This window comes from Engystomops pustulosus, chromosome 2 (genome assembly GCF_040894005.1).
Source record: "Engystomops pustulosus chromosome 2, aEngPut4.maternal, whole genome shotgun sequence".
NCBI classification, from domain to species: Eukaryota; Metazoa; Chordata; class Amphibia; order Anura; family Leptodactylidae; genus Engystomops; species Engystomops pustulosus.
This window is the reverse complement of record NC_092412.1, coordinates 176,941,675-176,964,336: the sequence shown is the minus strand read 5'-3', so window position 1 is coordinate 176,964,336 and position 22,662 is coordinate 176,941,675. Positions and strand designations below refer to the sequence as shown.

The window sequence follows — 22,662 nt, the reverse complement described above, 5'->3', positions numbered from 1 at the left end:
AAAATGGAAAGTAGCTAAAGAAGGCAATACCACACGCCTAATTACAACATACAATAATGATTGGAAAAAACTGACCTCTATGATATCTAAATACTGGCCTATTTTACACACAGACAAGAACTTAAGCAAACTAATCACAAAACAACCAAAAATTACAGCACGAAGAGCACAAAATCTGAAAGACCGGTTGGTCCACAGTCACTATATTCCAGAAAAGGGGAATCCCTTTGGAACTAAAGGTCCAAGATGGGGATGTTTCCCAAGTAAAAACTGTAAAGCGTGCGATAACATCCAAAGATGTGATATATTTTGGGACCAAGAATACAAAAAGGAATACAAGATCACACAATATATCTCATGTAAAACCCCCGGGATAATATACCACGCAACATGCCCGTGCGGGAAGATTTACATTGGTCTAACAACAAGGGATTTCAAATTAAGAGTTGGTGAACATCTAAGGGACATCGAGAACGCAAGATCAGAAGAACATATTGAATCCTTGAAGACATTACCAAGACATTTCAAACTACATCACCAATGCAACTCCAAAGGACTTGTCTTCAGAGGTATTGATAAGGTACATTTGGGTGTGCGGGGGGGAGATCTGATGAAGAAATTGGCACAAATCGAATGTAAATGGATTTTTAAGTTAGGCACAATGGCACCTTCGGGACTAAATGAATCTTTAAGTTTTGGATCCTTTTTATGAAATATTTTTGTGTTGGGTATATGTATGGTTTTAACTATGGTTTCTTTGATTCCAGTACTATGAAATGTCCAGTTGGTCATGGGGGACAGCACTTACCAGGGAAGGTGGAGCTGGTTGGTGGAAGATCATGACGAGATCGAAGCCCTATACCCGGAAGGAAGAAAAAAAGAAGATGAACTGGGGTGAATAAATGAAATTAACTCTAAGATATATACGCGAAATGGACAACCTTGCTGTAAATAACCACAATAGAGATAAATAAGAATCGAGACATCCTGTCATTGAAGAAGGACTTTGAACATGTTGTACGCTTAAGTAAGAAATCCAAAGTCAAAGAGAGAAATTACAAGAAAAGGAATTGAGCTGCTATCCGGGATGAAATGGTCCACCAATTATATGTATGTAGTTGCTTCATATGAATATTTCATTACTAATACAAAGGCCCTTATATATACTGCCGAGTTTTTAACTCATTAAATATGCATCAGCCAAGAAGAATTTCAGTGCATTCAAAAATTGAGAGCAACAAACCAAATTGTATAATTAAGGATAGGGGAAAAGAGTACTAACTTTCAATTATAAAATAGGACTTATGAATTATCACTATAATTATCACAAGCAAATATCACAAGTACTACACTACTAGTATAAGCATATCACAGGCACAACACTTAGGCACAATATTTTGGGGAGATCCATGGTTGGGATAGCACAATCACTAGTAATTAATCTAAGGATAGTTAGTATTGTCTTTTACACTATTGAGCACCACGGAATAAGGATAGTCACATTCTATTTGCTTAGTAAAATTTGATTAATCACAGTCTCTATTTCCAACACATAAATTTGATGGACACCCAGGGGAGAATAGAAATTTACACTACTGTACACCACGGAACAAGGATAGCCACATTCAATCTGTTTAATATAATTTGACAACACATAAATTATATGGACACTTAGGGAGAATAGAAAATTCACATTCACATGGCTTATACATGGGTAAGTAGGGCACTTAGGGATGATTTAACTTTTTACACCAAAAATTCTTTTGAATATCATTTCACACTTACTCCCGATCCCATTAATAATATTTTTTCACTCCCGGCACTGTTTTTCAACACTATTAGGTTGAATAGGTTTAGTACTTATAAAAACATTAGTAATAAGATTTACAGCTATGAAAGATAATTTCTCCTTATTCCCCTTTTCTATTCTTTATCTCTTCTTTATGTGAGCGCATCCCGACCACTAATTCCGCTGGTGACGGCTTCCTCCGGCAAATACCTATGCGCATGCCCGGACAGAGGAAACGTAATTTCTCTCCGTCTTGGGACTGCGCGTGCGCGGCGGTGGCCAGAAGAGGGACGTCGCCATCTTGCTACAGGCGGAAGCAGTGGAAGGGCATGCGCCATATAACAGGTGATTTAATTAAACAGATCACTGACATATATTTCCACCTATCACAGCATCCCTAGAAATCACATGTTCGATACTCACGGCCATAAATAACCGGACATACCTCTTGGTTAAACACGCCTCCTGAGGAAGCAATAGGCGAAACGCGCGTCGAGGCGCGGGGTAGACAAACAGCCAGAGCAAGAAGGTAATAACCTATACACTACCTACTATAGAAAGAAATGTCTTTTATTTAAACATGGTTTAAATTTGTAATTGACTTGCTTTAGCTGAGCTGTTGAAGTCTCCCCTACTATCTTGGGATCATTTTTAGTTTTTGTATAGATCAATGTTTGTATCAGTTTTAATATATATGAAATAAAAATTTAAAATATTTTTAAATTTATCATTCTCGAGTTTCCCTTATTGTAGGGTATTTGATTGGAGTTTAGGGGGGAATTCATCCTAACTAAACTGTAGGACGTATTAAATTTGGATTATAGATTTATCAAGCTGTCTGAATGTCAGAATATTCTTAGTTGCCCTTGGAAACCAACCATATCTCCCCCTTTAAAATATTCATGAGAAATGGTAAAAAGAAAGTTGAGCTAGGAATTGCTCTCCCTATCCACTTCTTTCCTTGCTAGAATGCTGTCCCTCTAACTTTATGCTGCATTAAGTAGCGACAACTGTGTGGGAAACTGCAGATTTTGTCACTATTTCACGCATCCTGTAATGGACGGAGCCAAATAACAAGCAGAGCTAAGCAGCTGTGGGCTGAGACAAACAGACAAAGGCATACAAAGTTTTGGGAGCCAGTTTATTTGGTCAGAGGAGGGAGATTTAAGTTGGGATGCCAGCACTGCACTTTTCAACAAAGGCACAGTGCAGGGCAAGGTAAGAAAGTCTGCGTGCACTCTCCTCCATCTCCCTTCATTCTGCCTTGTGGCTTAGAAGCCAACGATCCAAAGTTATGGCTCCTAGAATCCAGTACTTTGCCATGCCATGTATAAGATACATCCTTGGTGATATAAGGGTTAAAACAAGAATTCTTTGTCTACATCAGCATCTCACTAGATGGTGAGTCATAAAGTACTTAAGTAATAAGAAGTTACCCCTTACTGTAGCTTCACATATCATAAACAGATTATCTGTTACCTTGTTTTCTTTTCCAGCCTTGGAATGTTGATGAAAACCTTTAATTTCAATAGGTGGGGCAGTCAATACATTTATTTACATTTATTTATTATTCACTTTCTTCATATCTGAAAAACGGTTAACCATATTCAGCTAGTAAAAAAATATTAACTAGAAGTGTGCATTGATGCAATCATAAAACAGAGTTAATGTTCAGCAAGATATGATGACAGCAATTTAATATTTACCTTGTATACAGACAAGACAGACTTGCATGGTAAGATAAAACATGTCTAAATGGATGGTTGGACTGCAAATTACCAGACAGCAGTGGACACAGGTTTATTTAAGATTGGGTGTATTTAAGCTTGGCAATAACACGGCTGCTTACATCAAGAGAGATGTGACGTACCTGAACAGTTCGTGGGAGGAATAGCTGAGTATAATTGTCATTAGCTTCATTATGTAAATACCAATGACAGCAGGTCCTGGGCAAAGTGCAAAGGGAGTGTCACCTGCAAGAAGCTCAGGTCAGTGGGTGCTCTTCACATTAAGCTGCTTGAGCCTTGATCCAACAAAGTGAAAATCATTAAACCACAGATCCAATCCATTTGCTCTGGATGGATTTATAGCTAAAGGAAACATCAAGACCAGCTCCGGTGGTAAACAGGTAAATTGTGCTTTTTATCAAAGTATTTAATTATTGTTAATACCAATTGTTTGGATTGATCTCTTCTTAGACTATATGTTTGCGAAGTGAACAGGACTGTAACAAGAAAGTGTTGGGTCAACTACACACTGCTCACATTTTCCCCAATATCTGACACTTCTCCCATCAGCCACAGTTCATATTTACCTTTCAACAGTATCACTAGACCCAGGAGCGTAAGTAGGACTTGCTAAACCTCGAGGCAAAATAGTGATTGTCCCCCCTTTGACTTAATTGTGTACATGAATAATTAAGAAGCTACTATTAAAATTGGCTAGTTTAATGGATTAACCAAAGAGAGTGTAGGGATGAGGCAGGCAGGAGGAAACTACCATTGAATGTACATAAATACAATGGTAGATTTCCTTTAAGTAATGTAATCTATGAGGGATCCGCTTATTACAATTTGAAAATAGTTTACTATATAACATTTTGTACATAAATGATGTCACTACATTCCTTACTCCTTTATTCTTTATACTTCATCTTGTATTGATGCATCCAGGTCTATTCTGTTATCTCAGTGTTCAAGGCTGGGGGGACTATACGGGCGCTTCTGCATACGATATATATTGTTCTTTATCTTGAACCAGGTGGTCTCCTCCCCCAACATTGAAGCTGAATTAGCCCACTAATTAAAATCCAACTTTTTAAGAAATGAATAAAATTAATCCATAAAACAATACAGTGTTTGTAGTGATAAAATCAATCAATTAATCCATTAATTCATTAAAAATAATAAATTTAAAACAATCCCATCTGCATCAATCTGTAAGTATCAAAAAGATGGGCACAATCATAGTGTAAGAGTTCCCAAACTAATGGATGCTTACCCTTGTAGTGACTATTTTATAATGAATATGTAGTCAGAATGTGACATGAGAAAGGAGATAATTTAAGGTAGGAACATATATTATTGTGGAAATAGGATATGAATAGAATATGTCCCAAATATCTCCCTTGCTGGGTGTCTTAAAAAGCCTTAATAACCTCAACTGTAGTCCTAACCGACAAGCACCCTACTGTAAATTAATGATCCCAATCTGATTGTTTAGGTGAAGGTGATAGGAGGGACAAGTTGTCTTTACAAAAATTCCTGACATGGTATGTTTCACCTTGTAGGCTCATCATGGAAAAACGATTCTGCACAGCTATCCTGTTCTTGGTGGCATAATGCTAATGAACGGAGTTGTGGAATTGGACTGGTGTAGCTGGTTCAATAGCCAGCATGGTTGTTTTATGGACCCACTGGCCATACAACAACCACGCTGTCCATTGTGTGAGGAAAAGTAGAATGGAGGATGAGTAAGATTAAGAAGTTCTTGGAGGCTGTTGTGATTTCATGTGATCAGATACATACATAGGGTTTAGCTTGCAAATGGAACAGCACCTCAGATGATGTCACCCTGGTAACATGTCATAGAATATGGGGAGGAGTAGATAGGAGGGGCCAGCTGAGCAGGACATTCTCCATCTGAAGCCAGATAATAAAACATAAAATTGATTTATGGGGATGTAAGGAAAACAATTTTGAGCTAAAAGATGGGTGTCAGTTAGTTTATAGGGCTCTGTAGGAACCTTTCACTTTCTGTATTTGTGAAAATGTGGTGACGGGTTCCCTTTAACTTTACCTGTCTTAGTTTGCTGTATTAAATAATGCAAGGAACTGCTCCATTGGTACATTAACTAAATAGGTCAACATCTGTATAAGAGTATGAAGAGTTTTTTATTATCTGTGTGATATTAAGCAAAATAATTTGGGTCCAAAGGTGAAAGCTCTAATAACAAGTCCGGTAAGAAAATGGCCTGACTGCTTTCAGTTAAAAGTCCACAGAATGTGTAATGTGCATCCAGGAAATACAATTTGGCCCATAGAAATCAAAGGGTATAAAGATTACGGTCCGTAGGCAATCAGAAAGGATTCAAGAAAAATATATTTATGGTAAGATTATTCCAGGTCTGTCTCTATAGAAGTTTTCCTGGATTTTACTTTTCACTTCACTCACCTTTGGGGCAAACTTTCTGAAGCTTGCATAGAGCAAGATTGATGTATAGGTTATGCAGGAGGAATCGGGGAGAAAGTGGCTCTTATCAACTCAATTTTAATCAACAGACCTGACGGTATAATCAAAACTACTGTAGAATAGAGAACCAACTACAAATAAAAGAAATAGCAGGTATCTACAATTCCGTATTCTCTCTGTATTTCCTAAAAGGACATTAGTGCTCCATTATTAAATAACTGATAAACATGCTTCATTCCTTTCTTTATCTATGGTCTTGCATTCATTTCTGTAACCTGTCATCTCTTATTACCCCATTATGGAGTAAACCAATTCATTCCTTTGATACCTGATCTAAATTTCACTTATTCCCATATGCCAATAATCAATTTTAACCTGTGGGGAATTGCTCTGGTAGTTGACTGGTAGCAGTGCAGGAAGCAGTGACACACGCAGGTTTAAAGTCCAATTTAAGTGTTTATTCACACTTGCAAAACAGAACACAACTTCAGCCTTGGCTTAGGCACATGCAAAAACATTATAAAAGTAATTCCTGCCCGGCTAGGCGCTGTCTAATACATTTGGAGGAACCTAGCTATCCGGGTACCAGGCTGCCTGGCACCTGCTTTTGGCCAGCAGCAAGACAGGAGACCCTCAGTTACCTTTGCTGTGAGAATGCAATCTCGCTTTCAGCTCTCCAGGTAGGGCCTCTCCTACTGCTTCTGGCCTGCAGACTAAATCAGGCCCTAACGAGGCCTGTGACCCGCACCTGTGGGCAATTCACAAACCCAGGACCGAAGCCCGGGTGGAGTAGGAGTCCCACTACCAGCCTACCCCTACTCCATAATAAGCAGGCCCAGTACGGACATTACAAATGTGTCTGTGTTAGCTAGGCCAACATGGACCAAACAGACTTCTCCTGCTTATCATGTCTGCATTAACCCTTGGGTTACTGCAGACAAACCCAGGGCTTTTACCACATGCATTTCATCTGCCTATAGGTCAGATAGCGGTTTTCCCACACAATACCTCTTACTTTCTCACATACCCTCCCCCTCAGTTCAGACCCACCGGGGCGAACTCCTGACATTAAGCAATGCGTTCGGGACAAGGCATCCGCATTGCCCTGTAGTTTCCCGGCTCTGTGCTCCACCGTGAAGCTGAAATTTTGGAGGGACAAGAACCACCTAGTGACCCTGGCATTCTTCTCCTTAGTTCTTCTCATCCACGTGAGAGGAGAGTGGTCAGTTATGAGACGGAACTGTCGTCCCAGCAAGTAGTACCGTAGGGACTCTAATGCCCATTTTATCGCCAGACATTCCTTCTCTACGATACTGTAATTTTTCTCTGCTGGCCTGAGCTTCCTGCTCAGGTAGGTAATGGGATGTTCTTCTCCATTCACCTCCTGAGACAGGACAGCTCCCAGCCCTACATCTGACGCATCCGTCTGTACAATAAACTCTCTCTTGAAGTTTGGCGTAATGAGGACGGGAGATCCACAAATCGCAGACTTCAAGGCCTGAAAAGCACCTTCTGCTTGTTCATTCCATCGCACCATGACCGGCCTTTTACACTTCAGCAGGTCTGTCAGGGGAGCGGACATGGTGGCAAAGTTTGGTATAAACCGTCTGTAGTACCCGACAATGCCCAGGAATGCCCTGACTTGTTTTGAGCTCACTGGTTGAGGCCAACCCTCTATAGCGTCAATCTTGTTGACCTGAGGTTTAATTATACCTCGACCAATCACATACCCCAAATAGTGTGTCTACTCCATTACCAGCGGACACTTCTTGGGGTTTGCAGTCAGGCTCGCTGCCCTTAGAGAGTTTACTACGGCCTGTACCTTGGCCAAGTGACTCGCCCAGTCTTGGCTGTAGATGATAATGTCATCTTGAAAGGCGGAGGCGCATCTCCTATGTGGCTTTAACACTATGTCCATTAACCGTTGAAAGGTAGCGGGGGCCCCATGAAGCCCAAACGGTAACACAACATAGTGAAAAAGGCCCTCAGGGGTAACAAAGGCTGTCTTTTCCTTAGCCCTATCTGTCAGGGGTACCTGCCAATATCCTTTAGTTAGATCCAGGGTGGTAAAGTACCGAGCACCCCCTAGTCTCTCAATAAGCTCGTCCATCCGGGGCATGGGGTAGGCATCAAACTTAGACACCTCATTCAATTTTCTAAAATCGTTGCAAAATCGCAAAGTCCCATCCGGTTTGGGAATTAGAACAATTGGACTGGCCCACTCACTTTTGGACTCCTCAATAACCCCTAGCTTCAGCATCTTCTGAACTTCTTCTGATATGGCTTGTCTACGAGCTTCAGGGACTCGGTACGGCCTTAATCTTACCTTTACCCCTGGCTCAGTGACAATATCATGTTTAATTACAGATGTGTAGCCTGGCAACTCTGAGAACACATCTGTATTTCTTGCTACAAACTCTCGAGCCTCTCGCTGTTGCTCTTTGGTAAGGGTATCAGCTATTCGCACTTCTGCCTCCGGCACAGGCTTACCTGCAGCCTGTGAGGGTATCGCAGGAAGTGGACTAGCCAGAACCATCTCTGTATGCAGACTCTCTCTGTCTTTCCAGGCCTTTAACAGATTTACATGATAAGTCTGCTCGGGTTTTCTCCGTCCGGGCTGACGTATCCTGTAGTTCACCTCTCCTATTTTCTCTATAACCTCATACGGTCCTTGCCATTTAGCGAGAAACTTACTTTCTACAGTGGTGACTAGTACCAACACACGATCACCGGGATTAAAGGTCCTTACTTTTGCTGACCTGTTATAAACCCGGCTTTGAGTTCTTTGTGCCTCCTTGATATGCTCCATGACAATGGCCATGATGGCCGCCACCCTGTCCTGCATACCTGAGATATGGTCTATTACACTTTTGTGGGGGGTGGGCTCTTGTTCCCATGTCTCTTTGGCTATGTCCAGGAGACCTCTGGGATGTCTGCCATACACTAACTCAAACGGCGAGAACCCAGTAGAGGCTTGTGGAACCTCTCGGATGTCGAACATTAAATATGGCAACAGTACATCCCAGTCCTTCCCATCCTTGTTTACCACCTTTTTTAGCATACTCTTTAAAGTTTTGTTAAACCGTTCTACCAATCCATCCGTCTGAGGATGGTACACAGAGGTGCGTAACTGTTTAATATTAAAGAGCTGACATAGCTCCTTGGTGACTTTTGACATAAAAGGAGTCCCCTGATCTGTGAGGATCTCCTTGGGAAGTCCCACCCGGCAGAACATGGCAAACAACTCTTTAGCAATTAGTTTCGCCGCGGTGTGCCATAGTGGGATGGCCTCAGGATATCGGGAAGCATAGTCCATGACTACCAGGATATGCTGATGCCCCCGAGCAGATTTAACCAAAGGACCGACCAAATCCATGGCGACCCTTTCAAAGGGTACCTCAATAATGGGCAGAGGTACCAACGGACTTCGAAAGTGTACCATGGGAGCATGCAATTGACAATCAGGGCAAGTTTCACAATACCTTTTTACCCTATCGTACACTCAGGGCCAATAAAAACGCTGCAAGATGCGTTCCAGAGTTTTTGTGGTACCTAGGTGCCCTCCCATCACATGCTTATGTGCAAGGTCTAACACCATCTGACGATATGGCTGAGGTACCATTAACTGCTCCCGGGTGCGGTACAATAACTCCTGATTTACCACCACTCGAGGGAACAACTTATCCGTACCTGGGTGCTGAGGTACACCATTAATCTCTACCACATTTTCTCTGGCGCGGACCAGAGTGGGGTCCTGGAGTTGTGCAGTACCAAAGTTTTCACGGGACACCTCCAGATCTGACAACTGTGGCCCTGTCACTACCTCCTCAGTTTCGCCTGCCATAACATCTAGGGGAAACATTACACTTCCATCTTCTGTGGCGGTCACCCCTACGGCAGGAACTCCAGAGTCTGGGTCATCAGGCTCGGGTTCAGAGATCTGACCAGACAACACAGGAGAACAACCCCCCAACTCTTGGTTTACCCGCCATAGAGTCCAGAACATGGGGAAGTCCCGTCCCAAAATAAGATCATGGGGCAAGTTCATGACAACCACTGCCTCATGTAGCGTCTCTCCACAAGAGGTCTGGAAGTTAATAACTGTGGTGGGGTAGTCCTTTACGTCCCCATGGATGCACAGGACTCCAACTGTGCGCCCTGTGACCGCCTTGGGGTCTGTGAGGGACCCATTAATCAAGGTCACCCGACTGCCTGAGTCCAGCAGGGCCAACGCTGGATGCCCTGCCACAGTCACCCGGCACAGGTGGCGCTCATCAGCAGAGTCGGGGCTAGTAGCTGTGTAGACAGGGGCAGCATAGAGAGAAACCCTTCTGGCGGAACTGCAGTCCATGGGCTCTGAGGAATAGGGGCAATGGGCTGCAATATGACCTGCCTCATGGCAGGTCCAACAGGTGGGAGCCTCCCCCCTCCTCCTACCCTGGGGTACTTCCCGGACATTGGGCGTTTGTGGGTGACAAGACCTTCCGTGCCTTAAGGCCTGTCTTGGTATAAGGGGCTTTCTTTGTTAGGTCCTGAGTGGCACAAAACCTCTCCACCAACCCCACCAGCGCATCGCCATCAGACGGGTCCCCGTGTCCCACCCATTGTTGGATCTCACCCGGCAAGGCCCTCAGGAAACGGTCCAAAACAACCTTCTCGACCATCTGGGCTGGGGTTGATGTCTCCGGCTGAAGCCACTTGCGGACCAACTGAACAAGTTGGTGCATCTGCCCCCTCGGTGGTAGCGCCTCCTGGTATCTCCAGCTATTCACTCTTTGAGCGCGTTGATGCTGATCCACTCCTAGTCGGGCCAAGATCTCTGTCTTTACCTTGGAGTAGTCCCGGGCATACTCCTCACTCAGGTCGTAGTATGCCTGCTGGGGATCAGCGACGAGGAAGGGGGCCAACACCTCTGCCCAGTGCTGCTGTGGCAACCTCTCTCGGGTGGCCACCCTCTCAAAGCCTGTCAGATAGGCCTCCACATCATCCTCAGCGGTCATCTTGGTCATAGCTTTGCGGACCTCTTTCCTGGCGTCCTTCACCGTCATTGCTGGGACAGTCCTTTGCTGAGCAGCGGTCAGGGATGTTACCTGCTGGAGCAGCAATCTGTTTGTCTCTTGCTGCTGCACGTTGGTCTGGACAAGCTGCTTGATTAACTCCTCCATGGCTGTGGCTTGCAGCTTCAGTGCTGTCCAGGACATGCACTAGTGTATACTTCACTGCACTATGCCCGCTCCAATCCACCATGTGTGGGGAATTGCTCTGGTAGTTGACTGGTAGCAGTGCAGGAAGCAGTGACACACACAGGTTTAAAGTCCAATTTAAGTGTTTATTCACACTTGCAAAACAGAACACAACTTCAGCCTTGGCTTAGGCACATGCAAAAACATTATAAAAGTAATTCCTGCCCGGCTAGGCGCTGTCTAATACATTTGGAGGAACCTAGCTATCCGGGTACCAGGCTGCCTGGCACCTGCTCTTGGCTAGCAGCAAGACAGGAGACCCTCAGTTACCTTTGCTGTGAGAATGCAATCTCGCTTTCAGCTCTCCAGGTAGGGCCTCTCCTACTGCTTCTGGCCTGCAGACTAAATCAGGCCCTAACGAGGCCTGTGACCCGCACCTGTGGGCAATTCACAAACCCAGGACCGAAGCCCGGGTGGAGTAGGAGTCCCACTACCAGCCTACCCCTACTCCATAATAAGCAGGCCCAGTACGGACATTACAAATGTGTCTGTGTTAGCTAGGCCAACATGGACCAAACAGACTTCTCCTGCTTATCATGTCTGAATTAACCCTTGGGTTACTGCAGACAAACCCAGGGCTTTTACCACATGCATTTCATCTGCCTATAGGTCAGATAGCGGTTTTCCCACACAATACCTCTTACTTTCTCACAAACCCCTTAGTGACCAATCTCATTTGCACATTGATGACCAAGGCCTATTTTTCAAAACCAGCATGTGTCACTTTATCCGGTTATATCTTTAGAAGGTTTTAACTTACCCAAGTGTTTTTGAGGGTTTTTTTCCGTGATATTTTGTACTTCAAGTTAGTTGGAAATTTTGGTTGATATTTTTAACATTTATTTATGAAAATAGGTGAATTTGGTTACAATTTTGAAAAACATTGCTATTTTCAAACTTCAAAATGTTCTGTTTTTCAAACTAATATTCTTTACCCAAATTATTTACTAACTAACATCTACCATATCTCAGCTTTGTGTTGGCGTAATTTTAAAAGTGTCCTTTTGTTTTATTACGACGCTAGAAAAATCACAAATCGAACAGCATTCTCAACATTTATTTAGTCTGGAAAAGAGACGACTACGAGGGGACATGATTAATTTATATAAATATATGAATGGTCCATACAAAAAATATGGTGGTAAATTGTTTCAGATTAAATCAAATCGAAAGACGAGGGGGCACTGTCTCCGTCTGGAGAAATCAAGGTTTAATCAGCAGAGGCGACAGGGCTTTTTTACTATGAGAACTGTCAATCAGTGGAATATCCTGCCACAGGCGCTGGTCACAGCAGGGGCAGCAGAGAGCTTCAAGAAGGGTCTAGATGCCTTTTATACCTAAATAACATTGACGGATATGTTATATAGAATTGTTTCCCCTAAATCCCTTCCTCATGCTATTCCTTCCCTTCCTTGGTTGAACTTGATGGACATGTGTCTTTTTTCAGCTGTATAAACTATGATACTATGATAGGGGGCATAATAAAATAAATTAAAAAATTATAATTAAAAAAAAACCTAAAAATTGCCCCCTTCCCTAGAATTGATATAAAAATTAATAAACAGTAAAAATCACAAACATGTTAGTTATCGCGGCGACCCAAAATGCCCGATCTATCAAAATATAGAAACAGTTATTCCAGTACCAAAATTCTTAAATAGCGACCAAATTTCTGAAACACCACTTTTACACCATTTACTTCACAGAAAAATGTTATAAAAATGATCAAAAGGTCACAGTCCTCAAAATAGTAGCAATGGAGACTTCATCTCACAAAAAAATGAAATCTTACACAGCTGTGTACACCGAAGTTATTAGTGCCAGAAAATGGAGAAATACATGTTTTTTCATACACATTGGGGCACATTTACTAAGGTCCTTGCCTCCGTTTTCTGTTGGACTTTGCACGTTCTTTCTAGTGCAAATTGCTTGCACAGGTATTTAAGATGTGTCTGAGACACTGCACTAGGCATCATGTGACACAAATTAGGGGGCTTTCCGGAGCTCATTCCGACGTGCCTCAGATTTATCATGAAAAGACTGAAATGTGTAGCAAGCCCTATGTTAAAGGTGCACTGAAAAAAAGATTTGTGATATCTGGCACCCGTTCTTTATGAATCTGGTGAACCCTGCACTATACACAGGCAAACTGCATTTAGTAAATGTGCCTCATTGATATATTTTTAGAAAATGTACTGAAACACAATAAGACCTAAAAAAAATTGGTATTACGGTGATTGTACCAAACCATAGAATAAAGTAGAAGTGTTATTTGGAGCGCAAAGTGTAAGTCATAAAAAGTAAAATTTGTTAAGCAGAAAATAAGCCCTCACACAGCTCTGTACATGGAAAATGAAACAGGAATGTATTTTTGAATGCGGGGAGCAAAAAAACACTCACTGATTATGTCAGAGAGTGCGCCGGCAGGCAGAGCACATGGACGCAACTCTGTCAGCTGTTTCAGCAGAGAGAAGAAAGAGGAGCAACAGAGAACCACGCGTAGCATCGGGGAGCTGCATTGAGCATCGGGAGCGCCAGAAGGTGAGTATGTAAGTTTATTTTTTTATGTACAATAGTAGAAAAAAGCAGCGGCAATCACCGGTCAGATGAAATAACTTTTTATTGTTCCATGTGGCAGTGTGGGGGGAAAGCCGAACACGGCAGGAACGGGCCGTTTTGCGCAACAGTGCTTTCTCAAGCCTAAGACGCTGCTACTTCTACATGGCCACATTTATAGTTCCCTTCCGGGACACAATCTTTTAGCCAGTTTTTGCTAGGTGTCACAAACCTGCTTGTCACCAGATGGTTTCTTAATGTGGTACTGCGTCTAAACAAGATCAATGGATTTTCGACTACTAGCTCCCCTAATTGACTTTCCTCCTGCAAGAACTTCCAATTTTTGAATATCAAAGCCTTTATGATCTTCTCAAGGGGGTTATAGGACAAGAACCTTTTTCTGTTGTTAATATTCATGCGATTATCTCTCTTTCTTTTTTCTTCCCCTCTTCTTCTCCCAACCCCCTGTTCTCTAGATCTTTCAAGTGACCTATCTATGACACAATTAAGGTAGCCTACTAGTCTAGATCTACTAGTCTCCATTTTAGTTCTCCTGCTTGCACCTCAAAAACATCCATATCACTGTTATTCTCCTTAATCGTAGCAATTTTCTGTAAGGTACACTATCTCTTGTATGGGTAGGGTGGAAACTGTTGTAGTGTAGAAGGAATTTGTGGCCGTACTCTTTCTAAAAGCAGTGGTGTTAAGGCAGTTATTCTTAATGTACAGCCGAACATCTAAAAACTCCAATGTCTCCGCCGAGGGGGGGCACATGCAACTTTTTCATCATTATGACACAGTGTACATCCTGTGCCATGTATGCTTTCCTTAATCAGCCGTTCGAGGGGGAATATTGCTCTGTGGGATGTGTGAAAATTGCTCATCTGGAAGCCCAGATTCTGGATCTAAATGAGCAAGTTTCAAGGCTGCGGGCAATTGATAATATGGAACGAAGTTTGCTGCTCCTGGAGCACAAACTCTCTGGGGAAGATGGGTGTGGGGAGGGAAGTATGGAGGTGCAGAGTGAGGGGGCAGCTAGTTGGGTAACATGTAGAAGGCGGGCTGGGCTGTTACTATAGATGGTTATAGTCTTTTTAGAAAGGATCGTATAAATAAAAAAGGTGGAGGGGTTTGTTTATATGTGAATTCTTGCCTCAAGCCCGTCCTGCGAGATGACATCAGTAACGCAAATGTGGAGTCCCTATGGGTTGAGATAAGAGGAGGGAAAAAGAATAATAAGATATTACTAGGAGTTTGTTATAAGGCTCCAAATATAATGGAGGCAGCAGAGGAAATGCTGATAAGTGAAATGGATGCGGCTTCAAAGCAAGGTGAAGTACTTATCATGGGAGACTTCAATTACCCAGATATCGACTGGGAGGCAGAAACCTGCAGGTCCTTCAAAGGCAGCAGGTTCTTGTCAACAACAAAAGACAATTACCTGTCGCAACTAGTCCTGGAGCCAACAAGAGGGGGGGCACTGCTGGACCTTATCCTTACCAACAGACCTGATAGGGTATCAAAACTACAGGTTGGGGGGAACCTGGGGAATAGTGATCATAATATCATTGATTTTGTATTACGCTTTACTAAGAGCGTTAGTGAAGGGGCAACCAACACTCTAAACTTCAGGAGGGCAAATTTTTAGCAACTAAGAGAAGACCTTAAAGGCATAGACTGGGATAATGTTCTCAAAGACAAAAGCCCCCCCAAAAATGGGACTTTTTCTCATATATTCTGAAAAGTGCTGTGAGAAACACATACCTTATGGGAAAAAGCATAAAAGGAACAAGAAAAACCCTATGTGGCTAACTAGTCTTGTAAGGAAAGCAATAAGCGAGAAAGATAAAGCGTTTAAGGTGCTAAAACGTGAAGGTAGCGATGAGGCATTACAGGATTATAGAGAGAAAAATAAATCCTGTAAAAAGCAGATAAAGGCCGCAAAAATAGAGACAGAGAAATATTGCCAGGGAGAGCAAAAATAATCCCAAATTATTTTTCAAGTATATAAATGATAAGAAACTAAAAACAGAGAGTGTGGGTCCCCTTAGAAATAACATGGGGGTCATGGTGGAAGGAGATGAGGAAAGGGCCAGTCTACTGAATGTCGCCTTCTCAACTGTCTTTACCCAGGAAAATCCCCTGGTGGAAGACACAATGAGGAATAATGTTAATTCTTTTTATAATGTCAACAGTTTAACCCAGGAAGAGGTACGGCGCCGCCTCGCAACCACTAAGATAGATAAATCACCTGGGCCAGATGGCATACAACCCCGGGTTCTGCATGAATTATGTACGGTGATAAACAAACCGTTATTTTTAATATTTGAAGATTCACTGAGGACTGGTTATGTTCCACAGGAATGGCGCATAGCAAATGTGGTACCAATATACAAAAAAGGATCAAATAGCGATCCTGGAAACTATAGACCTGTGAGTCTAACTGCTGTGGTGGGGAAAATATTTGAGGGGTTTATTAGAGATGCTATCCTGGAGTATCTCACAGTGCACAACCTTATAACCCAGCGTCAGCATGGGTTTATGAGAGATAGGTCCTGTCAGACTAATCTGATTGGTTTCTACGAGGAGGTAAGTTCAAGACTGGATCTGGGGGATGCTGTGGATGTTGTATATCTGGACTTTTCAAAGGCATTTGACACCGTGCCACATAAAAGGTTGGTATATAAAATGAGACTGCTGGGAATAGGAGAAAATCTGTGTATTTGGGTAAGTAATTGGCTTAGTGATAGAAAACAGAGGGTGGTCATTAATGGCACATTCTCAGATTGGGTTGATGTTACCAGTGGAGTGCCACAGGGGTCAGTATTGGGGCCACTTCTTTTTAATATTTTTATTAATGACCTTGTAGTGGGTTTACACAGTCAAGTTTCAATATTTGCAGATGATACTAAGCTGTGTAAAGTAATAAATACTGAGGTCGATAATTTAGCATTACAGAGGGATTTGTGGAAGCTTGAGGGATGGGCAGAGAAATGGTTGATGAGGTTTAATGTAGATAAATGTAAAGTTATGCACTTAGGCCATGGAAACAAAAATTATAATTATGTTATAAACGGTCAATTACGATAAAGACATAGTTTTGCCCTTATACAAATCCCTGGTCAGACCACACATGGAATATTGTGTACAGTTTTGGGCACCAGTGTATAAAAAGGATATAGTAGAGCTGGAACGGGTGCAGAGGAGAGCAACCAGGATTATTAGGGGAATGGGGGAACTAGAATACACTGACAGATTAAAAAATTTGGGATTATTCAGTTTAGAAAAAAGACGACTGAGGGGAGACCTCATTACAATGTACAAATACCTGAATGGACAGTACAAGGATCTCTCCAAAGATCTTTTTATACCTCGGCCTGTGACCAGGACAAGGGGGCATCCTCTACGCCTAGAGGAGAGGCGATTTTACCATCACCATAGACAAAGGTTCTTTACTGTAAGAGCAGTGAGACTATGGAACTCTCTGCCGCAGGAGGTTGTTATGGCGGACTCTATGTACATGTTCAAGAGAGGTCTGGATGACTTTCTGGAGAGAAAAAATATCACGAGTTATGGGGATAAAACATTTATTTAATTCTTAAAGGTTGGACTTGATGGACTTGCGTCTCCTTCCAGCCTTATATACTATGATATGATACTATTAGTTATAGCAATACAATAAATTGAATAATACATTGTATTGCTGGTAAAAAATTTGTCTCAAAATAATATGTAACTAGAATGGTGCTATAATAGCACTATGCCGAGGGATACTAGCCGATTGATATCCAGTCACTTTTTAGCTGGATATTGGACAGCTGGTTTATATAGCAAGCATGCATTAACTCATGCGTTGATATATGCAATGTTTACTGCAAAGTAATTGGGCAAATCTTCTTCTGTTGTGCTGTGATTGAGAACGCAAGCATTAGGGGGGCATTTACCAAACTTTTTTTTCCCTTTCTTTTTGTCGTTTGCACCTTTTTACGACTTTTGTGGCTGTTTAACAAAGTTTTCCATGTTAGCGTTTTTCAGTATTGCGCCTGATTTGTCATTAGCTTCACAGATGTTTGACGTATAAAAGTTTTGTAACTTTGGCGCAAATATGTTAAAGGGGTTGTGTCACCATAGCAAATGGCTGTAATTGGGTCCAATGCATTGTGACAAGTACTTTCACCATTTACACTTATTAAAAAAAATGCAGGCTTACTGAGATAACTCCCTTTGTCCTGGTTGCTGGCGCCCCCTAGTGGTAGCTGTGTCCCGTCCTGAGCTACAGCTGATCTGGCCGAGTCTGCGCACAGGGAGTCAGCAGCTGCTCTACACTACAGATCACTCCACGGGATCACAGCTCCTCTCCACACTGAGAGATCACCTGACACACTGCAGCCAATAGGAAGTGAGACAGGGGGCAGAGAGCTCAGCCGTCTACACCAGTGAATGAGGTGATTTCCACTGCCCCACAGTTGCTTCCAGCAGCAGATACAAGGTAACTGCAGACATACATGACTATCTGCTGCACAGAGGAGTCCCCCATAACATGGATCATAGCAATGCAGCAGCCCTTTCCTCCCTCCACCATTAGTCAGGTCACACAGTAGCCTACAGCAACAGATACAAGGTAACTGCAGGCAGACATGACTATCTGCTGCACAGAGGAGTCCTCCCCTAACATGGATCATAGCAATATGGCAGCCCTTCCTCCCTCCACCATTAGTCAGGTCACACAGGAGGCTACAGAGATAACATAAGGAACAGGCTGAGCTCTGACCTCTCCTGATGCAGTCCTCCTCCTGTACTCTCCACCATTCACTGTCCCTCCATGCTACCCTGCTGTCCTGCAGTCCTCCACCTGTACTCTCTCCACCATTCACTGTCCCTCCATGTTACCCTGCTCTCCTGCAAAGGGGCCCCTGTCCCTGACTAGCAGGGAAGTAGCTAAAGATCAGTAACATGTGAGAAGCTGTCACCTATTTATCTATGCATCCATGCATGTCAGCCTGACCGACCATAATGCTGTGAGGATACATAGTACATGTGTACTTTGTGCAGTGACCTGTGTAGTGTGCGGGGGGCGCCAGATTCAGGATTTTTGGCGCACGTTCTTCATGAATCTGGTGCCCCCTGCACTGCTTTGACAGGCTGCACAAACTTTTTTTGGTGCACTTTTAACATGGGGCGTATGACACATTTCAATTGGACTTCTATTGGATCAGTAAATGCAGGGACTATTTGAGCACAGCAGGTGGAAGGAGACTCTGAAGGCTGAGCACTCTGTGGCGCTGAGGTGAGGCCAGTGAGTTGCCTCTGTCAGTGCTGTGCATGTGCCTGGCCAGGCCCCTCCCACATCTGCTTCTGTGTGGAGCAGAATAGAGGCTGAACAAGCATCATAATAACAAATAGAAAGGAATCTTTAATTCCAGTAACCATTACAAATAGATTTTTGAAATATTTTTATCTCTTTGACAGCTTTTTGAAGTCAATTGTTTCGTGGCATAACCCCTTTAAAAAGTTGCAAAAACACTTCAGCTTACTACTCTCATCTTTCATGACAAATGATGTCAAGCATCACTTCCAGGGATGTTTTAAAGTTACAACTGGAAGGTTATCAAAAAAGGTTACTAATAAGTTACTAAGCCTTTTTTTTTAGCTTTTATAGGATTTTTTACGAGTTGGTACTTGGGCTGATTCTATGCTTGACATTAGGCAGTGCTGCTGGCTGAATCTATTGTATGATAACATTTCTAATTTGAATTTCCATGACTGGCCTAGGGTCACATCATGTTATTAGACTTCTTTTAGGTCATACTTGGTGTTAAGGGGGCTGCCTTTCAAGGTAGCAAAAGGAGGTATTGTTTTCCATACTTCCCATGGCTAGCTTAGAGATTTTGTCAAGGTTTGTGTATTGAATCTGGACTGAATTCCCTTGTGGAGCATCTATGGCTTTAAGTCTAAACACTCCTATAAGGGGGCCTTAATTGGCAACCTCTCCATAAGGAGAGCACCTACTGTCTGACCCTAGTCAATAGCTTCTCACAATCCAAACCAGTTCCCTACGTGTCTGCACTGGACGCGTCACCACATTTATCATGCAAAGTTCAACAGAAGTGTGTTGCAAGCCCCATGTTAAGGGTGCACTAAATAAAAAGTGGTGCATGCTGTCAGAGCAGTGTAGGAAGCGCCAAAAATGCTGAAACTGGCAACCTCTCCTCACTACACAGACAAACTGCACATAGTGAAGTTTGTACTGTTTTAGTAAATGTGGGCCAATTTGTTTAAATTAATGCATGTGTTCTGTAGAGCAGTGTTGACAGGAATGTAATTAGGCAAATTTCCTCTTCTCAACTGTTGTGATGCATTAGAAAACGCATGCGTTAACACCTTTTATTTTCTTTGCCTTTTCATTCTGGAGACTGTCTTGCAATGTTTTTCATTAGCTTGGAAAATTTCTGTGACATTTGACAAAAAAAAAGGGATATTATACAAAAAAAATAAGAAATCAGTAAGTACGGCTGGGGGAAAAAACACATAAACAGACTGTTAAGGAGGTCGCACTTGTTTCGGACGCCATCTTGACTACTGTCCGCCATCTTAGATACAGCGGCCATGTTCCCTGACCATTGTCAAGTTAATGTCATCATTCAAACTTCATTTTATGTAACCTGTTTGCTGGCCTGTCAGCTAATACCCCTTTGACATTTAATGAGAAGCCAGTCTGTCCTCGAAGCTGCATAATAATATGATTCTGGAGCCACTTATCATCTCCTTCTCAGCAAACTAGTATAAACAATATCTGTGTACAAGGTCTCTGAGAACTGCGCACAATTAATTAACTTTTTTCCCAGAATGTGCTGCTGACCAATAGCTTTGGAGTATACTATTCACACCCCTTTGATGACTCTTCTGTCTGATATATATTATGCATTTTGATTATTAAAACGGGAGAAGATCTTGACTAAGAGATTGACGTGTATGTCTTGGTCTTTATGTTCAATCATGAAAGGGTTAATTAGGACTCACCTTACAAAAGTCAAAAACTATGATAAAATGTCCCCACCAATGGTGTTTGCTTAGGTGTTTTACTTAAGTCAATCTCCTGTTATGCCTTGCATTTAGAAACTCAAGGCAACTGCCCATGTGAGGTGCTTGGCACAATCGCATATGCGTTTCTATAGAAACACATACGATTGGTAATTAGCATCTGGTGTCTTGCAGGATAACAATGCAAAACAGAAAGGGAGCACATTATCGATCTAATGCATTTCTATGAGAATGCATATGCGAATGGGCCAAGCACCGCCCACAGGCACCTGCCTAGCATTTCTAATTGCAAGACAAACGCCACATTCGAACACAGCCTATCGAGGACCTGTTTTACCTCATAGACATCGGTGGAATCAGCCTCATGTGCAGGAGAAGGTACCTGTTGGGAAAAGTGGTTCAGGATGACTGGCTTCAGAAGAGAGACATGGAAGGGGTTCAGAATTTGAATAGTGGGAGAAAGGCGCAGCTTATAGGCCACAGGATTGATGCGCTTTAGCACCTCAAAAGGACACAGGAAATGTGGCCCAAGTTTATAGCTTGGGATCTTCAGCCAAACATACTTGGAGGACAGCCACACCTTATCACCCAGAGAGAAGATCAGAGGAGACCTGCGTCTTTTGTCAGCCTGGGTCTTGGTTCAAGCAGAAGCCTGTAGCAAGGAGAGTTGAGTGCTCCCAGATAGACTTGACTTGATAGACCACTGCAGGAACATCAGAAGGGACTGAAAGAGGAAGAGGTTGACGTGGGTTGTTGTCCATAGATGATAAAGAAAGGAGCAGAGCCGGCAAATTCAGAGTCCAAGGAATTGTAGGAAAATTCTTCCCATGGCATCAGAGTGGACCACTTGTCCTGTCAGGTGGAGACAAAATGGCGGAGATAGGACCCTAGGGTCTGATGAGCCCTCTCTCAACTCCATTGGACCGCGGATGGAAAAATCCATATTTTACTTGAAGTTGAGTACTCAGGGATCACCAGAAGTGGGAAACAAACTGGACCCCGCGGTCAGAAACGATGTGCATAGGAAGTCCATGTAACCGGAAGATGTGGATGAAGAACAGGCTGGCATGGCCAGGAGAAGACGACAGACATTGGAGAACTGGTCTGTCCCCACCGAGATGATGGTATTCCCAGAGGAAGGCGGAAAATCCATGATAAAGTCCATGGCCACGTTTGTCCAAGGGCAGTTGGGTACCGGTAACTGCAGTAGAAGACCAGCTGGTTTGAGACAAGATGGCTTGTTTCAGGCAAAGAAAGTGCAGGAGCCCACAACATACTGTACATTTTTGACCAGATCTGGAAACGAGAATTGAGGGCAACAAAGCACCCCAGGGTGGCCAGACACACAAGAGCAATGTCCCCAAGTCAATATCCTTTTCCGAAGAGCAGGTCGGACATAGGTCTTGCCAGGAGGAAGCTGCCGAAAGTCCACTGGAGCTGCAACAACCAGTCGCTCAGGAGGAATGACATGCCGGGGAACCGGTTCTTCCCCAATGAAATCCAAGGCACAAGAGAGGGAATTAGCCTTGATGTTCTTTTCCTGACGGATGGAAGTGGATCAAGAAATTGAAACGAGAAAAGAAGAGTAACCAGCGAGCTTGTCGTGGGTTGAGGCGCTGAAAAGTGTGGTGATATAAAAGCTTCTTGTGATCTGTATATATGGATAGTGAGCTCCCTCGAGAAGATAGCGCCACTCCTCTAAGGCAAGTTTTATGGCCAGTATTTCTCAGTCTCCAATATAGTAATTCTCTCTGCAGTGGAGAATGTCTTAGAAAAGAACCCACAAGTGAGACTTTGGCCTTTAGGCCCTTTCTGGGTGAGCACTGCCCTAGCTCCCACTGA

The 22,662-nt window shown here is 43.0% G+C and overlaps 1 protein-coding gene across 3 annotated transcripts in view; it reads left to right on the top strand.

The window, feature by feature from the left end:
• Window positions 1–3,636: 3,636 nt before the first annotated feature.
• Window positions 3,637–22,662, top strand: part of EPS8L3 (EPS8 signaling adaptor L3) — a 108,912-nt gene continuing 89,886 nt past the window's right edge. Inside the window, exon 1 of one of the 3 annotated variants that reach the window (XR_011853287.1) lies at window positions 3,637–3,917. The gene's annotated coding sequence lies outside the window, so the exon portion shown is untranslated. The remainder of the gene's footprint in view (window positions 3,918–22,662) is intronic. The other 2 variants (XM_072137394.1, XM_072137393.1) reach the window with 2 other exon arrangements.